The sequence below is a fragment of the Siniperca chuatsi genome, linkage group LG17 (genome assembly GCF_020085105.1).
Source record: "Siniperca chuatsi isolate FFG_IHB_CAS linkage group LG17, ASM2008510v1, whole genome shotgun sequence".
Lineage (NCBI taxonomy): Eukaryota > Metazoa > Chordata > Actinopteri > Centrarchiformes > Sinipercidae > Siniperca > Siniperca chuatsi.
This window is the reverse complement of record NC_058058.1, coordinates 21,105,231-21,122,089: the sequence shown is the minus strand read 5'-3', so window position 1 is coordinate 21,122,089 and position 16,859 is coordinate 21,105,231. Positions and strand designations below refer to the sequence as shown.

At 40.7% G+C, this 16,859-nt stretch overlaps 1 long non-coding RNA gene across 1 annotated transcript in view; it reads left to right on the top strand.

Moving 5' to 3' along the window:
* The window catches only part of LOC122864386, a 67,842-nt gene extending 51,654 nt beyond the window's left edge, over window positions 1-16,188 (top strand). The window contains exons 2-4 of the long non-coding RNA XR_006375203.1: window positions 10,061-10,225; window positions 14,540-14,633; window positions 15,142-16,188. This is a non-coding gene — a long non-coding RNA (uncharacterized LOC122864386). The remainder of the gene's footprint in view (window positions 1-10,060; window positions 10,226-14,539; window positions 14,634-15,141) is intronic.
* Window positions 16,189-16,859: the final 671 nt, after the last annotated feature.

The following is a 16,859-nucleotide window of genomic DNA, read 5'->3' as shown; positions in this document are numbered from 1 at the left end:
CACTCTAGCCATTGGTAGGACTTCTTGATATCAGCCACTTCAGTTATGTTCCGGTGGTACATCCCGTGTAGGGGTTTGTCCTCCCATGATGGTCCTTCCTCCAGCACGTCTTCCTCTGTTCCCCATTGCCTGAGACATTCCCTGAGCACGTCATCTGTTGGGGCCTTATCTTGGATGTACTTGTGGATCTTGGATGTTTCATCCTGTTTAGCGGCTGGATAGCTCAATTGGTAAGTCACAGGACTTTCACACGGGGGACCCGAATCCCCTTCGGGACGCATTGAGCAATGACCATCATCCAGTGTGGAACGGCTGGATAGCTCGATTTGGTAGGCCACGGGACATTCACGGGGGAACAAGGGTTCGAATCCCCCTCGGAGCGCAATGAGCAATGACCCATCATCCAGTGTGGGTCCTTAGGCAAGACCCTTCACGCTGCTGCCTACCTCATGATGATGATGAGTGACGATGAAATACATGACATGCCGGCTCAGACGTCGCCCGGCCAAACAAGGTCTGCGTCAGGTGTTGGGGAACCAGGGCATCGAGACGACAAATGGGCTACTGGAACAAGACGGAGAGAGATGGGCGAGATTTATATATATAAATATATATATATATATATATATAATGATACAGCATGAATTAAATTATTTATAAGCATCGATCTCTACTACACACCTGGTTCTCAGACAAATGTAAAGCTAGCATTTGGCCCGACGATGCTTGGTCATTTGGACTCATCTCTCATCTCGTACTTATTCCTGAGCTCTCATATTGATCCTGGCTGACTGGGCTGATGTCCATGAACCTCTAAGCCAAAAGCAGTTGATTTTCACAGAAACAGGGCTGAAGGAGACCTCCTATTGAGAAACACCAAAGAAGGAATCAGAGGGCCTCAAGTGAAACTGAACAAGGCTAGAGTATAGGGCATATAGGGCAACACTTTTGTCTTCTTAATCAAGTGAGTGTTAAAATACATGCTTGCCACCTGTTTGAGTCTCAGACGGTTTTGCTCTTTTCTTTTTTTGGTTCAGCCATGGTGGCTTTTGCTGCTTATGCACTCTACCCAGTTCCAAACAAACCGGTGACATAATGCAAACTACTAATTTGGGTCACTTGGTTTTCCCAGGAAAGACCTACCAGACAAGGTGTTACAACAGCAAATGTACACACTTTAAAGATCTGGGTGTAGATGAAATCATTATTGTGAAATAGGAACTTGTGACTGAACATATATTTATGACACATTCTTGCAGCATCTCACTGACACAATTTCAGTCACTACTGAGTCTAAGCTTTGGTCTGGACTGCGCAGAGAGCAGTAGACGTTATTATAGACAGAAAGAGGCTAATCCATGGAGAATCTGGTTACTATCACATCATTCACTCAATCTAACAGCAGACCTGTCACTCTCTCTCTCTCTCTCTCTCTCTCTCTCTCTCTCTCTCACACACACACACACACACACACACAAAAACACAAAGTGGTTATATATGTATCACAGATTCAGATAGAACATGAGTCACCACTCCTCCAATGTCCTCTGCTGTTCACCACTTTTGATCCTAAACTGGTAAGCGAAAATGAAAAAAATGAAAAAAATAAAAAAAGCCACACAGGAAAAAGCACATTTTGATGAACACACACTACTAATCACACAAACACACCTACACACACACACACACACACACACTCACACACACACACACACACACTCCAGGGTGTAACCCTCCCATTGGCCTAGCATGTTGAATAACCTGTGTTGCATAACTGAGGTCAGATATAAAAAGAGGACACACACACACTCACTCATTTCACGCTCTATCTGGGTCACAGAGTACAAGAGAAATAATAACACAGAAGTCATTTCAGATTATATAGCTGAGATCAATAGCCCTCACTGTCTGAACATGAAAGCTTAATTTTGCCCTGGACTTTGCATGAAAAGGGCTGATTGTAGTTGGGATTTACTGTTTTATGGCATGATGATGATGCTGTTTCCCACACACACAGACCCACACACACACACACACACACACACACACTGAAATATAGAGTATACATATAGAGACATCAAATTGTGGAAAGGAGAACTGAAGATGTGAACAAGATGGTTAAACAGGACACAGACACCATACATACATACATACAGACATGATGCATGAAAATGCATTTACACTGACACAACACTCTAAAGTAAGGAGTATTTATAAAAGTTCACCATATGGGTTCATGATATAATATGTTCTGTTATGTCATATGAAAAAGGTTTACACAATTATAACACGTCTGTAAAGCAAACAATGCAAAGTGATTCAAGGAATAGTTAGACTTTTGGGACTTTTTGCTGAGAGTTAGAGGAGATCGATGCCACTCATATTTGTATGCTAAATATGAGGTTAGAGCCAGCAGACGGTTAGCTTCGTTTAGCATAAAGACTGGAAGAAAAAAGCTAGCCTGGTTCTGTCCAAAAGTAATAAAAAAAATGTTTAGTAAAACCTCTAAAGGTCACTAAGTAGGAAGTCACTACCCTGGCCAAGAAACAGCACACAACTCCAGTTTTTATACGGATTAAACAACGAGATATAACGTGTTAATTAAGAATTAAGAGTGAGCTTAAGGAGTGTTGGCAGGCAGAATTTTTTTACATTGCTTTAAACCTGGGGGGCAGTGTAAACAAGTTGTGAACACAACACTGACATAATAGCCTGCGTGCATACTAACTTCCACACCAAGTGCTCAAGCAATAAAGACTGACACTTACAGCCAGTCCATGCCTTTTACTTTACAAACTTTTTTTGTAAACAGTGTCACAGCTCTTGTCAGTTAGATTTGTCTTTTTAATATCGTTGTTGTCTATTTACACATCTAGCAGGTATGGAGCAATATTATCTTTCATTTAAACGTTGTGTCTCTGGCCATCTGGCTAATGTGGGTCCAATATTCACTCTCCTTGTAGTGGGTTTTTAAAGCTTTTTCGCTGAAAACAGCTGCCTGCTCCAACTGAAAATTATGCTATGAGAGCGGTGAGAGTGAACCAAAACAATAAAGTTGTGGGCCGGAAAACCAAAACAATGAGTTAAAAGACGCTGAAAAGCTCTGCAGAGCTGAGGAGAACTGCAGATTCTGGTGATAATTCTCTGTGGGTTTGTCACTACAAACGACTACTTTGACATTAAACATAGTCATTTGAACTAATTTTAATATAAACATTTCGATTATAGCCCCTTTAAGCATTCATCAAATCTAATTATCAGTAAATTGGCTTCACTGATGCACAGTAGATTTATGGTGTTACTTCATGTAGAAGATACAGTTTTACACTTCCATAAATTTGCAGTTTTACCCTTTCAAAAAATGCATTTGCTTCATTCTTTGGTGGTTTATTTGTACGCATGTGATTCTGTTTTCACCCCTGTTCGTTAATGACATGTTTTTCATTAGACATGAAACACATTTCCACAGAAGTGAATGGACAATAAGGGCTTGAGCAAAGGAACAAGTGATTCAATTTTAGTAGTTTCCGCTTTTAAAACGATACTAAATTACCTCGTACCTTGTTGTACCTTTTATTAGGCAAATATAATTTTGGTAGCCATATCAATCAAACAAAGAGAGATAGAAACTTGATTACAATTCATAAGATTACCAAGATTGCCAAGAACTCAAACTGCAAGAAAAGTTTTTATTTTTTTTTAAGTTTAGAAGCTAGTTGTGTGTGCTTTCTGAGTTCCTTCTAGCTTAAAGTAGGGACCCGTTTCCCCATATTCAGGTTAGAAAACCGCTGGCAGTCCTCATACCCTGTGACTTCACCTCTCATCTAATGCTTCTATGCATGTACACAGACACACATACACACACACACACACACACAACATTCCTGCTTTGATACAAATCCCTATGGTGAGCTTCTATCATCTCTAGCAATAACGAGCTGTCATTGGCCCTCAGTGATGTATCTGTCTGAACGTGTCAGCGAGCAAGCAGACTGACTGAATGTCGGGCTAAAGCAGTTCTCCACTTCCAAGGCCTGCCAGTCAGCGCTGGGGGCACCTGAGACAGCCCCATGTCGGTGAGGGATAATTTCTGAAGGCTGACACTGGATCAGAGACGGGAAGAAAACAGCCATGTCGACGTTTGACCCCACCCCCATATGCATGGAAAAAAGAAGTTGGGGAAGGCAGCAGAGTAAGGTGATGAGGTACTGACAGCTAAATGCCAAATAGGTTGTCTCAGGAGGATTTCATATCTGACCAGCTCTATTTTAAAGATAAGAGAGAGGCATCTGAGTTATTAAAGTTTTAGTGCAGGTATATTATCATTTGCATTTACATGGTGAAATGAGTTTAAACTAAGTCAGCGGGCACCTTGGATATTCAGAATCTGAATGTCACCGTTATACAAGATAAACCTAAATAACCCCCACAGATAACACCCAGATTCAGCCATCACAACACCTACATGTAATGTATTCCCTCCACATTGCATGAGATATATTATCTAGCCTTCGTTATTGTGTCTGTGATAAATGTAGCACACATTAACTCCACCAAATGTGTTTCTCCTATTTCCACAATAAAGGGGCCTTACTTTCCTCTGACCTTCAGCAGGCTGCAAAGCCAGCACAAAATATGCATTTAGAAGAAGCAGCAGGAGTGGATGTGAGGGTTGCAGGAGATTGCTTTCTTTGTACAGCGTCATGCAGGAACATGCATCACTGTCCGCCTCCAACAAACAGCCAGTAATATGCAGAAATATTAAGTAGGATCAGCAAATAAATATATGGAGTGGAGCTAGCACTGTGACAGATGTTGGCTATTTGCATGGAGCTCCTCTGTCATGTCATTAGCCAACTTTCTCAGCCAAGCAGGCAAAATGAATGAACTGGCTTCTTGAAACGGTCGGATATTCAAGCTGTGTGGAGTTGAGGTGCTTTAGGCGATCGAGGAGCTTGTGGCCAAGTGGCCTGTAAAGTATCTGCAGCCTCTGTTCATGTGTGAGGGTATCACAATGCCAGCGTGTGTTATTTTTCATGCTGCTGACCTGGCTGCTGTAAGTGGAATTTTCTTTGGTGTGGAGAGAGGTATGAGCCCGTTTCAACCTTTGACCCTGCTATAAAACACCATGCTTTAACAATAATGTGGTGTATGTCTAATTTTTTTGTAATGCACATAAGCACCCATTCACACATGGGCGCGCACACACGCACATACACACACACTGTACATGTATGTGCCACATGGTCCGGGGTTTCTGTATTTCTTAGCGTTTCTTAGAAGGCAGCAGCATGGTGTATTAAAGATTGATTTAGTCAGTGAAGCAGAGAGTGTGTATTCACTCTCTGTGTTCTCTGGTCAAGGCCACTGAGTTTCATCCTGCTGAAAACATACACCCTACTGTATGGCTTCAGGGACACTACATCTGACCTCCACCTAGCTGAACATAAATGAGTAAAGAGAAAATACAACACAGAACAATCCCCTTTATTAACCCCCCCCCAGGAACACACAGGCATTGTTCATGCCGCTCAGCGTATTAAGCACATCGCCGACGCGCCTCCGAGTCTGCTCTAATAGCGTGGGTCGTCAAGCGCTATTCAAGATGGAAAAAAAGAGAAACAAGTATTGATTTGAAAATGTCTTGTTCTGTTATTTCTAAAAGCTTTCATCTGTATTTTTTCTCTGAGCTGGCAGAGTGCCTCGGGTCATGGTTGGGGAGTTTATAGAATGTTCTGTGATCAGTGTTTTTTACCTATGTGTGTGTGTGTTTGTGTTTGTGTGTGTGTGTGTGTGTGTGTGTGTGTGTGTGTGCGTGCTCATGTATGTATCAAATCTTGTCAGCCGCAGAATACATATGAGGAGGCAGGAGAGTCATATATCTGACGAAGTGCAGCCAATAAAGTATAATTCATGACTGTTACAGCGCCTGTGGATAGTAGTCATTACTCTTATGTTGGTGTGCGTGTAGTATATCAGGCCTCAAAAGAACAGCCCTCTGTATTTACTATATTGATTGCTTGACACCTTCTAAAACATGTTTTTTTTTCTTGAGAGAGCAACAGAGTGCAAGATAGAGAGAAAAGAGAGACAGAGAGAAAGATAGATGTTGAAGGAGAAGTGGAAAAGTGCCTCTCTGTCTTAATACTGCAGCAGCACTACTGTTGTCTGGGTTGTGTAGGCGGTCTCATGCCACCAGTACATATTCTGGTACTTACACATAAACTCTGTCACAGGCTAATTCCAAACTTCAGGCCAGTTATCATTGCGTGAGATATACGGTATGTGTTGTCCGATCCCTCCGTTTCCTCCATTTAGACAGTGCAGTTTGTTCTTTTTACACACAGTACACAGTGTTGTTTTCTGATGGTCTCCAAGAATTTCTTGCTTCTTCTCTGTGGACACGCTGCTAATGTGTTGCATGTGAAAGAATTTTCATGTGATCCTCATCCATGTCTTTTTTTCATGAAGTTGTCCCTTGAGGAAAATTGCGCCGTCTGTGGTGTTTTCTGTCAACTTTCTCCCTCGGTGTTGTGTCTCCTTCAGTGTTTCCTCGTCAGTCTCAGTTCATGTCAAATCGCAGCTTTTGATAGAGCGGCTGAATTAAGTGTGTATCAACTGTTTTCATAGGGGCTATTTTCTAGTTCCAGTGTAAACTGTGGGTTATCCAAAGTAAAAAACAACTAAGAAAAGAAAAGTTGCTGTCAGTCTTTTAAGCACCTCAAACAAAATATATCAATCAGAGCCTTGAACCGGCCCAGTCGTCTTATAAATCCTGTATGTTTTGTGGCTGAATATGATGATCCTAAGACACACCTCTGTTTTATCTGTAAAAGACCTGAAATGATATTTGGTTTTATCAGTCATAAGTTATCCATCACTGTGTGTTGAGCCTGTAGAACTTGGTTCCCTTTCAGTCTCAATCAATAACTGGAGAGTAGAGGGGGCCAGTTTTCTAGACTTTAGCTACAACTTTTTGTCGATCACAAGCTGCCCCAAACCCAAAAGCCCACTTGGCCAGAAAACGCCCCAATCTGGCAATACTGTCTGTCAGTGTGGCAAAAGACCAGCTCCATTTTTTTCCAGTGCAAGCTATCGTATCAACTTATTTTCAGAGTCAAAATATTTGCTGGGTGTCATTTCACGTTCTCTCTCTGATCAACGCTGTATTTAGATTTTTTTCTCATTCCGTCTTTCTTCATTTAATCAACACCCTCACGGACTTGATGGAACCTCAGATTTTATGCGGTGGTTGATATACGGTCGTATTAAAGATGGGTGCTTTCTGTTTGACGAGCGTGGTTTAATCTAAATCAAGATAGTCCCTCGAGGCCGGTGCTGTAATCATGTCAAACTGGCGATACCTCTCACTGTCACTCTCTCTCCATCTCGCTTGATCATCATCTGCATTGCAATTATTGAGCAGATTTAGATGGTATCTGGCTCTTAGGTAATCAGGACGAGAATGGGATTAGGTGTAATGTTATATGGTTATGTTGTAGCTCATCTGGCTGTTGGATATATGACATCTGGATTTGGTGCTTTGTATTTCGTTCAAGGTTAAACTATAGATCATTGAGTATTCAAGCCAAAAAAAAGAAAAGAAAAAACATCTCTGAATTGGAAAAAAAACTGTGACTGGAAGTGGATTTGGTTGAGGTTGTAGTGAAAATAATTACTCACACAATAAATGAGTTTTAATGTGTGACAATATATACAAGCTTGCATGGCGATATTATAAAGTCTCTAAATTACTTAATCAAGCAGTCATGTTAATTGTGTAATAGGCTTGTATATTTCCATGCTGTCTCATCTCATTTACATATTTACGCCTGTGTTAATGAGGAAGGCTAGATTAAAGAGGGGGAGGAGGGGTATGTAAGTGGCTCCTCCCTCAATATCACTGATTTATTTATACTCATTAAGCTAAATTGCAAAGATCTACATTCCCATATGTAATAAGGAAAGGATTGTATTAAATTTCATGGACAAATCACAGCAAACCGTGCTGTCACGAATGATATAAGTCGCTTTTGTGCGTACTTTAAATGAATAAATTATCAAGACAGATGGAGAATCCTGTTGAGGTAACATTTTAATAGGGCAAAATGGGAGGATGAATGAGTGAATTTTGTAAATTAGAAGTGGATGGAGTGAAGACTTCTTCATCAGGACGTCATTGCAGCAGGGCTGCTAGTAGTGGCGAGCCTGTTCTCTCCGGGCTATAGCAACGATGCAGAATAATGAAAATAAGTGTGTCCATTAGACCAGCTAATCTTATTTGGCCTGTAACATTGGTCTATGTTTTCATCCAAGACTAAAGGTCCCTTGTTCTCTGCTCTTTTTATGCGCACATGTACTGTAGAGGGTCACACACCACACACGGATGCATACACACACACACAAAGAAACACATGCACAATCCCAGCCTTCACCCAGTGATTTAGCGGTCACACACAGACAGTGGCTTTACTCCTCTGTTCTCTCGCCTCTCCACGCCTCCCTTCTCCTCCTCCTCCTTTTCACAAAACAACACAGGACTCTTCTGAGCCCCGAGGAGAAAGAGCAAAATTTACAAGAGGAACACAGGGGATCAGTGGTGCTGTTGTATACTGGTGAACAGCATCCCTTTGACTGGGAACCCGGGGTCAGGGCATGGTTCCCAAAGCCTGCTGGGTTCTTTGGTGTCTGTGTGTGTGTGTGTGTCTGTGTGCAAGTGTTTGTGCATGCATGCGTTTGTGTTCCTTGAATGTGTGTGTTGGCATTTGTATGTGTTTGCCTTAGGGTGCATGAAACCCCACCTGCTAATTTTACTGGAAAGTCACAAATTGTTTTTGTGTCAAAGTGAAGTCACATGACAGCACAGCCTGTGTGTTATCTTTTTATACACCCTGTAAACTATAGTATTTGGCTTGTGTTGGTGTGTGATGTGCTAGCATGGCATGAGGATGAACAGTTTGCTTATGTATGGTGAGTGACATTGAGAGATATGCTCACAACACAGTTTCACTTCATTCCCCACCACTCTATAAGTAGCTTATCCTCTTTAACACCAGTAAATGATGGCAACACTCAGAGTTTAATAAGATTAGACCAGTAATTTTCACCAAAGTGCCCCCTGAAGACAGGGTATTTTTGGTCTTTTTTTCCCACACAATTATTCTCTCATCAAGGATTGGTTCTTTTTTTCAGCCTTGAGTGGTAGCGTGCGTCATAATGGTAATAGCCAAGCGAAGACATCTGCATCCAATTCTAAGCTTCAAAAACTGCCTACATCCTATGTGCTGTATACTGAAAGCATGCATATGTCGAGCAAAAGGTGTAGTTGGAATATCTTTGAGTTTGCAATGTTTTAGGTGTAGAGTTATGGACTTGGGATATAGGATGAATGACATGGTCTACAGTAGGCTATATATTGAACAGAATAGAAAGCACAATCTATAATACATGATGTAGGATGTTTGTTACAGGAAACAACTTGCAGAAGAGGATATAGAATGTAGGGTTTAGGATGTTGGCATTGGAGTTAGGATACAGGAAATAGGATGTAAGAAGTAAACTGGTGTGTGGTGTTTGGTCTTTGGTGTGTCTTACAGGCCCATGCAAACATACAGCATAAAGGATGCAGGACAGGATGTAAAATATAGTGCGTATATAGTAGATATGATATAAGATGTTGGATCACCTACTTGGGAGGCAGTTTGTCGGATGTATGATGAGGAAGAATGATGTAGTAAATGGGCATAAGTATAGGACATAAAATGCAAGACAGAAAACAAGATATAGAACATAGAATGTAGGACAAAGGGCACAGTCTACATACAATACAGCCTGTATAGGCTGTATAAAGGTTTGATAGCCTCACTGAACATATCTGATTTGTACTGGGTTTCAAAATTAATCATGGAGTAGTGCTACTCTACACAAAGAATGATCAAAATTGACCAGCGCAGGGGTGTTTATTTTATTCAAATACTGAGATTAATACTGACAACAAAGAAGACATTTCCTTCAGTAACACAAATGATGATGGAGGCTGACTATTTCTAAATGCATCAAGACAGGGTGGAGAAGCAACATCAAAACACTATTTGGAGTCACCGAGATGACATGAAGCAGTGGGACAACCTCCATAACGGCTGAGTGGATGAACGGATGGATGGAGTAGAGGAGCTACAGGGTGTGGAAGTGTTTCATCTCCAGTCTGTACTCCAAAAGGTGTTAAGTAAGTAATGGGTGCTAGCTGCCTTCTAACATCCCCATCATCACTATAGTCAACACTTACACACCTACACAACATACACACTCATACCTGCGCACACACACACACGCAAACACAACCTAAAAGCACTTTCATGACACAAGAAAGCAAGTGTTAAAGGCAAGAGCTGCGGGATCAGAGGTCATCAGCTAAGGGGCCTGAAATCATGTCAGAATGCACTTATCCTATTCCAAACCCTCAGATCACATACCTCAAACAGATGTGCAACTCGTTTTTTTGTATTACTGTTGATGCCTTTTTAAAAATGGTATTCAGGAAACTCTCATTGATATATGCCTAGTGGCAAGGTGATAGTCCCTGTCCCTCCTTAGTTCAGTCCTCCCAGCCATCCAGGCTGCCTGAGTGCTACCAGCAGAGCAGTGATGGATGACGCAAGGCTCATTAGGATAAGACAACAAAATCAATAGACAGAGCACAGAGGTGTCAGCGCCTCAGACACACCAGTAAAAACCACACTGATAGTCTATTCGCCGGCAGTGAAGTGTATCTGAGTTTTAGGTTTTTGTTTGTGTGTGTGGCTGTGGATGGGGAGCAGTTACGGGGTGAGTGATTGATGCTGAAGGATATGGATAATGGATAAACTCAAACAGAAGAGCTCTCAATAGGGGGTTTGTGTGTCCATGTCTGAGTATAGCATGAAAAGGAAGAAAGAACCACATTCAGGGAGAATAAAGACAGGTTTGGAGTTTGTTTGCCACACAAACATTGTCTTCTCTTCTAAAACCGTGATATTAAAAAGTTAGTGAAGTCATTGTTCCTCTTCTGGATATAGATACGGTGTCATAAACAGGCCATTGTCTTAGATCTACATCAGCTCTTATCTGTGACAGAAACTGTCTGCTCCCCTGTCTGGGAACCTCCTTTATGCGCCAAGGTATATTACCATACTGCATACTGCAAAAAATATCCATCCAAACAAGTCATTTAGTCGAGGGTTGATTTTTAAATTGTTATCTTCTTAAAAAATACTTTTTCCTCTCTATAGCTTGATTTTCAGTTTGAATTTCTTCATCATACATGTCAAGATTTCTACCTGACTCTTGCTTCAAAATAATTGACACTTGTATTAATTCCTTAAATTCCTCTACATGATGAAATCCCTTATGTAGAGATTTTTTGGTAAGTTTTTTTTTTTTTTTTACAGGTCCATAACATCCTAATAATTTCCCAGGAAGTTACTATGTAATTTGGTACTATTTATTTGGTACTATGTAATTTGGTACTATTTATAAATTTGGTACTATTTATAAATAAATTGATCAATTACTTAATTTCCATTTGATTCACTCCTTTTGAATTTCTAGTGTAACCCAGAAAGTATTTTAGTCAGTGCACAGCAGGTCAGCTGAACATGCAAAAATGTGAAATTTAAACAAATAAACGAAGAATGGACAAATATTTATTTGGGTTGACTTGGCAGCAGTTCTTTGAAGGAAAATCAACAACTGCTGATAAACACAACTTTGTCTCTATTTTCCCTGTAATTAGTACCAAGTTATACAGTTCATTCCTGGAAACTTCATACTGTAAGGAATGATGAGGAAATAACAGACCCATACAACAAGGTGTTACTGATTTTTTAAATAATTTTTACACAAAAAACAAGATTTTAATACTAAACACGACACAAAACCATCTTTTTGCGATGCACATTTTTTGCAGTGGGCTTGATGTGATAGCGGCTTCTTATCTTCAGGAGGTAGTAATTTATGGTTGCACACGCTGCCACCGTGATGCGTTAATGCTTATCTGTTGTTCTTGCAGTCACAGGGATGAAGACACATGTGCAGAACTGCACGTGCAAACTCACAAATACACTCACGGTGAGGGAGGTTGTGGGGGTAGATAGTTGTTGGCAGTTTGCTGTTTGTGGTCTCCCATGTAGCAGATGTCTTCCTGTGTCAGCCTCTGCAGTTTTCTGTTGAACCAGAGCCTTAATGATTTCCCTGTTTGACTAGAAGCACCACTGCGGCAGACAGCAGACTGCAGACGGTTACTACTCCACTTCATTCCAAGGGAAATAGTGAGGGCTAATATCAGCCTTTCTCTCTTCTACTACCCTATTCCCATCCAGATTATGGACTTGAATGACTTTCTCAGTAGTAATGGAATTTCCAAGTAAAGTTCATTCAATGGATCTCCACTCTACTCCCCTAACAGGCCAGTAATTGAATTGAAATCAAACCTAATTGGATTGCTGTAGGAATGCCACTGAACAGTGTGTCTTTTCCTGGGAAGGGGACGTACAGCACAGGACATTGTGTGTGTGTCTCTCTGAATGGGGCTGGAGATGGAGATGAGGCGGCACTCAGCAATGAATTCGATTAGACTAATCATTTTCGCTATAAGAGCTCAGATTTGGTGGTTCGGCGTGGAGGATGGTTCCCAATGTGCCGATAACATGCTGACAGTCAGCAGGAGCCAGACCTCACGCCACCCTGCCATCACATCACACAAACAAATGAACTGAACATCCTGTACAAGACACAGTTTGTACAGCAACCTGCACAAAGCACATTTACACAGTGCACTATGAAAACACAGCCTGCTTCTGATCTGATGTACAGCATGTCTTCTGCTGAACTGCACTTTACTGGAATCTACTCCTCCATACTCTACTCTGCTCTACTCTTTACTTTACTTCAGTTATTTAGGTACTCTAGTCCTCTTTACCATACTCCAATACACTGTACTCCTCTGTACTTTACTATGTTCTACTCTAATCTATTCTACTATTCTCTGCTCTACTCTAATCTACTCTGTACTTTACTTCTCGTTACTTTATTCTGCTCTGGGCCTACCTACTCTACACTGTTCCATTTCTCTGTACTTTACTTCTACTATACTGTACTTTACTCCTCCCTATTCTACTTACCTGCTTTGTATTTTACTCCTCTCTACTGTTCTCTACTATAATCTGCTCTCTCTACTTCTCTGTACTTTAAACATGCCTACTGTTAAGTATTCTTCTCTTCTCCTCTCTACTCCGCTTTACCTTACTCAGTTTTACTCCATTCCTCTTTTCTCCACCGTACTCTACTCTATTCTACTTTACTCTACTCCACTATATTCTACTTTCAGCTCTGTACTTTACTCCTTGCTACTTTGCTATATTCTGCTCTAGTCTTCCCTACTCTCCTTTTTTCTACTCATCCCTACAGTACTCTACTCCACTCTGCCTATACTTTGCACTTCTCTATTCAATGTATTACTCTACTCCTTTCTACTCTACTGTACTCCACTCTCTACTCTACCACCCTATACTTTACACATTACCCCTCTGTGCTGCACTCTGCTTTACTCTATTCTATTCATCTGTACTTTACTCTACTCCTCTGTACCATAGCATAGTCTACTCTATTCCTCTGTACTGCTTTTTACTGTACTCAGCTCTACTCTACCCATACTCTACTATTCTTCACTCCACTATATTCCTCTGTGCTCTACTTCTTTCTACTCTACTCTCTAGCCCTCTGTACTCAACCTAACTCTACTCTTCTCTAATCGACTCCTCTTTACCATGCTCCTCTCCTCTGTACTCTATTCTACTGCTCTGTACTTTGCTCCTTTCTACTGTACTTTACGGTACTGTACTGTACTCTGCTTTGGTTTCCTCTTCTGTCCTCTATTTTATTCTATTCCTCTGTACATTACTCTCTAATGTACCCCTTATACTTTACCCTTCTCTACTGTACTCTGCTTTACTCTTCCCTATTCTATTTCTCTGTACTTAACTTCACTCCTTTTTACTATAGAATATTCTACTCTATTACTCTCTACCTAACTCTACTCTTTTCTGTTCTACTCTGCTCTACAACAAACTTCAACCCTACTCTATTGTACTTCAATATCCTCTCCTCTCCTTCACAAAGTTCTCTTGTTTATTTGGCATATTTGGCTGTGCTTGTTTCCCTTGTTCAGCTCAGATTCCTCTAATTTGTGGTCTGACTTTTGGTTTTGATCACAGCCATAATGAAAGATGAAGACTTGATGCACTGATGCCATTATAACCAGAGTCGCCTATGATGACACATTTGTTATGACTGGGACTTTGGGGTGGGGTTCTGATATGCATCAAGGGGAATGTAATTACCCCAAAATGCATGTTTTTTGACTCTCTTTTGCTTATCTTTATCTCATGTAACAATGTAGATCTGCAGATATTTATCTTAAAATGTATCTAGTTTATTCTCATAAAAGAAATACTTTATGGTTCACTGTAGGTGAAACATCTTTTCTCTTCTCTCTCCTCCACAGGAAGCTCAGAGCGTCAGATGAAGAACCATGCAGATGAGGCTTAAGTTTCTTGCTTAAGGACACTTCAGCAGGGCTGAAGTGTCTGCAACAGTGAGTAAGTATGTGAAAATATGAAAATAGGTTGAACATAATTCCCTGTTTATTTTCTGCTTGTAGACCTTAATGTAAATCGCAGCGTGATGGTGAATTTCTGATGTAAACCCTAGACATTTTCTGCTTCACAACATCAGTTTATCAGATTAGAAAGTTCAGGTAGGCCTCTAGTCTCATTATTTAGAATGAATACCATCCAATTTTAATCAGCGTCCAGCCGAGGGAGTTGGGGGCATCCCAAGGGTCTGTATTGTACATGAAGTCTTGATTTTGCCCAAGGTTGTTCTCTAGATATGAGTAGCTCCAACTTTTTTCCCCTCACGTCTTTTTTCTCATTAGAACTCATTTCGGACTTTATTTTAGCTGTAGGGTCCAACAGGGCTCCAATTAGATGGACGACAGAATTAATGAAGTCTGTCTCTCTCTCTCTCTCTCTCTATCTCTCTATCTATCTCACTCTTTCTCTCTCTCCTCCTCCTCCTCCTCTTCCCTTGCTCTATTTATCCCAGTGCTCAGGGGGACACTCGGTCTGGATTCAGTCAGTGTGGCGGCGTTTCTTCTCTTACTAAATTAAATATGTGTAATTGATGGTTTCATAAACAGAGCTAACCTTGCCAGCAGCGTTCGGGAGTTGCCACTGAGGAGGTCCATGTGAATATGTATTGTGTCAGAGAAGAGCCCACAACTACATCCACAAGTCCTCAGGTTCTTCACTCACAATGAGAGAGAGAAAAGGAGAGCGAGATGCACGCTGCAAGATATTGACTACAACAGTTTCTCGCCTTCGCAGGCGTAACACATGACATAATGTCTCCTGCAGACAGCCACAGCTGAAAGTAGACAGCATTGTTCTAGGGTAAAATCTCACTTACAGGATGTTCTCTCTTTCTTTCTCACTCTGTCTCTCTCTCATTGTGCTTTCTTTATCTTGCCTCTTACCACTATGAAACTGGAGAGATGAAAGCAGTTTGAACTATACAGACAGAGAGATCAAGGCTGTTCAACATAAATGTCAGTACAGTACAGTGAAAAGCATGCATTTACAGCAGTCTCATGGGAAAACACTGACAAAATGAAAAAGAAGAAATGTGTCACTAAAACACGGGACAAAGGAAATTTTCAGCCTTAGCTTTTAACTTGAGCTGTAAACACTGCCTTTAGGCAGTTTTGTTACTTTATTGCTGTGTACGTGTGTATATTCACACTCTGAATGTAAAAAGATTCTCCAACATCTTTACTTTCATGTCAGAAAAGTACAATTTGTGCTATAGCCTAAATAATTATAAAATATAAAAAGTGAAGCAGCCAATTCCACATCACATCTTTCTTTTTTTTAAATCCATGTTTGTTACAGTTTGTCCTGTGGGTCTGACAATGCATGAATGCAGCACAGTTTCAAAGCTGTCATGACATCCAAGAAGTTCGCCCCAGCACATGAGCACACCACAAGACCTGTACATTTCTGGTAAATGTGTATGTTAGCTGACCCAAATTGCAAGTAATTGTTTCATTTTCAGTGTCTAGAAGTAATAAAATGTGACTTCAGTAAACTTTAACCTGCATTCATTGATTTTTTTGACTACTAAGGGGGCAGCACATCAAGCTGTAAACACAACATTGACCTGATAAAGTTTATTAAAGTTCTTTGTTGCAGACATAGAGCAACATTAGCATTCATTTGCTGTTGGGTTTCTGATCACCTGAATGTAAGACCAATATTCACTTTCCTTTTAGCTCTGTTTTGGTCTCCACAAACTCCTGAGGGAAATATCTGGCTCTTTAGCTGCTAAATGCTCCACTATGTTTACCAGCTAGCAGCTAACTTTGTCCGTTGTTTGGACATGGACAGGTGGCGTACACAGGGTTTATCTAAGTTTTTTGCTGAAAACAGCTGCCTGCTGCTACTGGAATTGCTGATGAGAGCGGTAAGATGGAACCAAAACAGTGAAGTTGCAAAGAGTTAAACCAAAACAACAAGCTGAATGATGCTAAAACGTTCTGTAGCGTTGAGGGTAACTGCAGAGTCACCTAAAAATCCTCTGTGGGTTTGTCAATACAAGTGACCCTTTTCACATTATACTTAACAGTTTAATTCCTCGTTAATACATCCATTGATTATAGCAGCTTTAATGTCCTCTTTTTAGTGACTGATGTGGTGGTAATGTTTAGACTGAGGCTCTGACAATTTGGATTCATATTATAACATGACACTTTTCCTGTTTCTGAA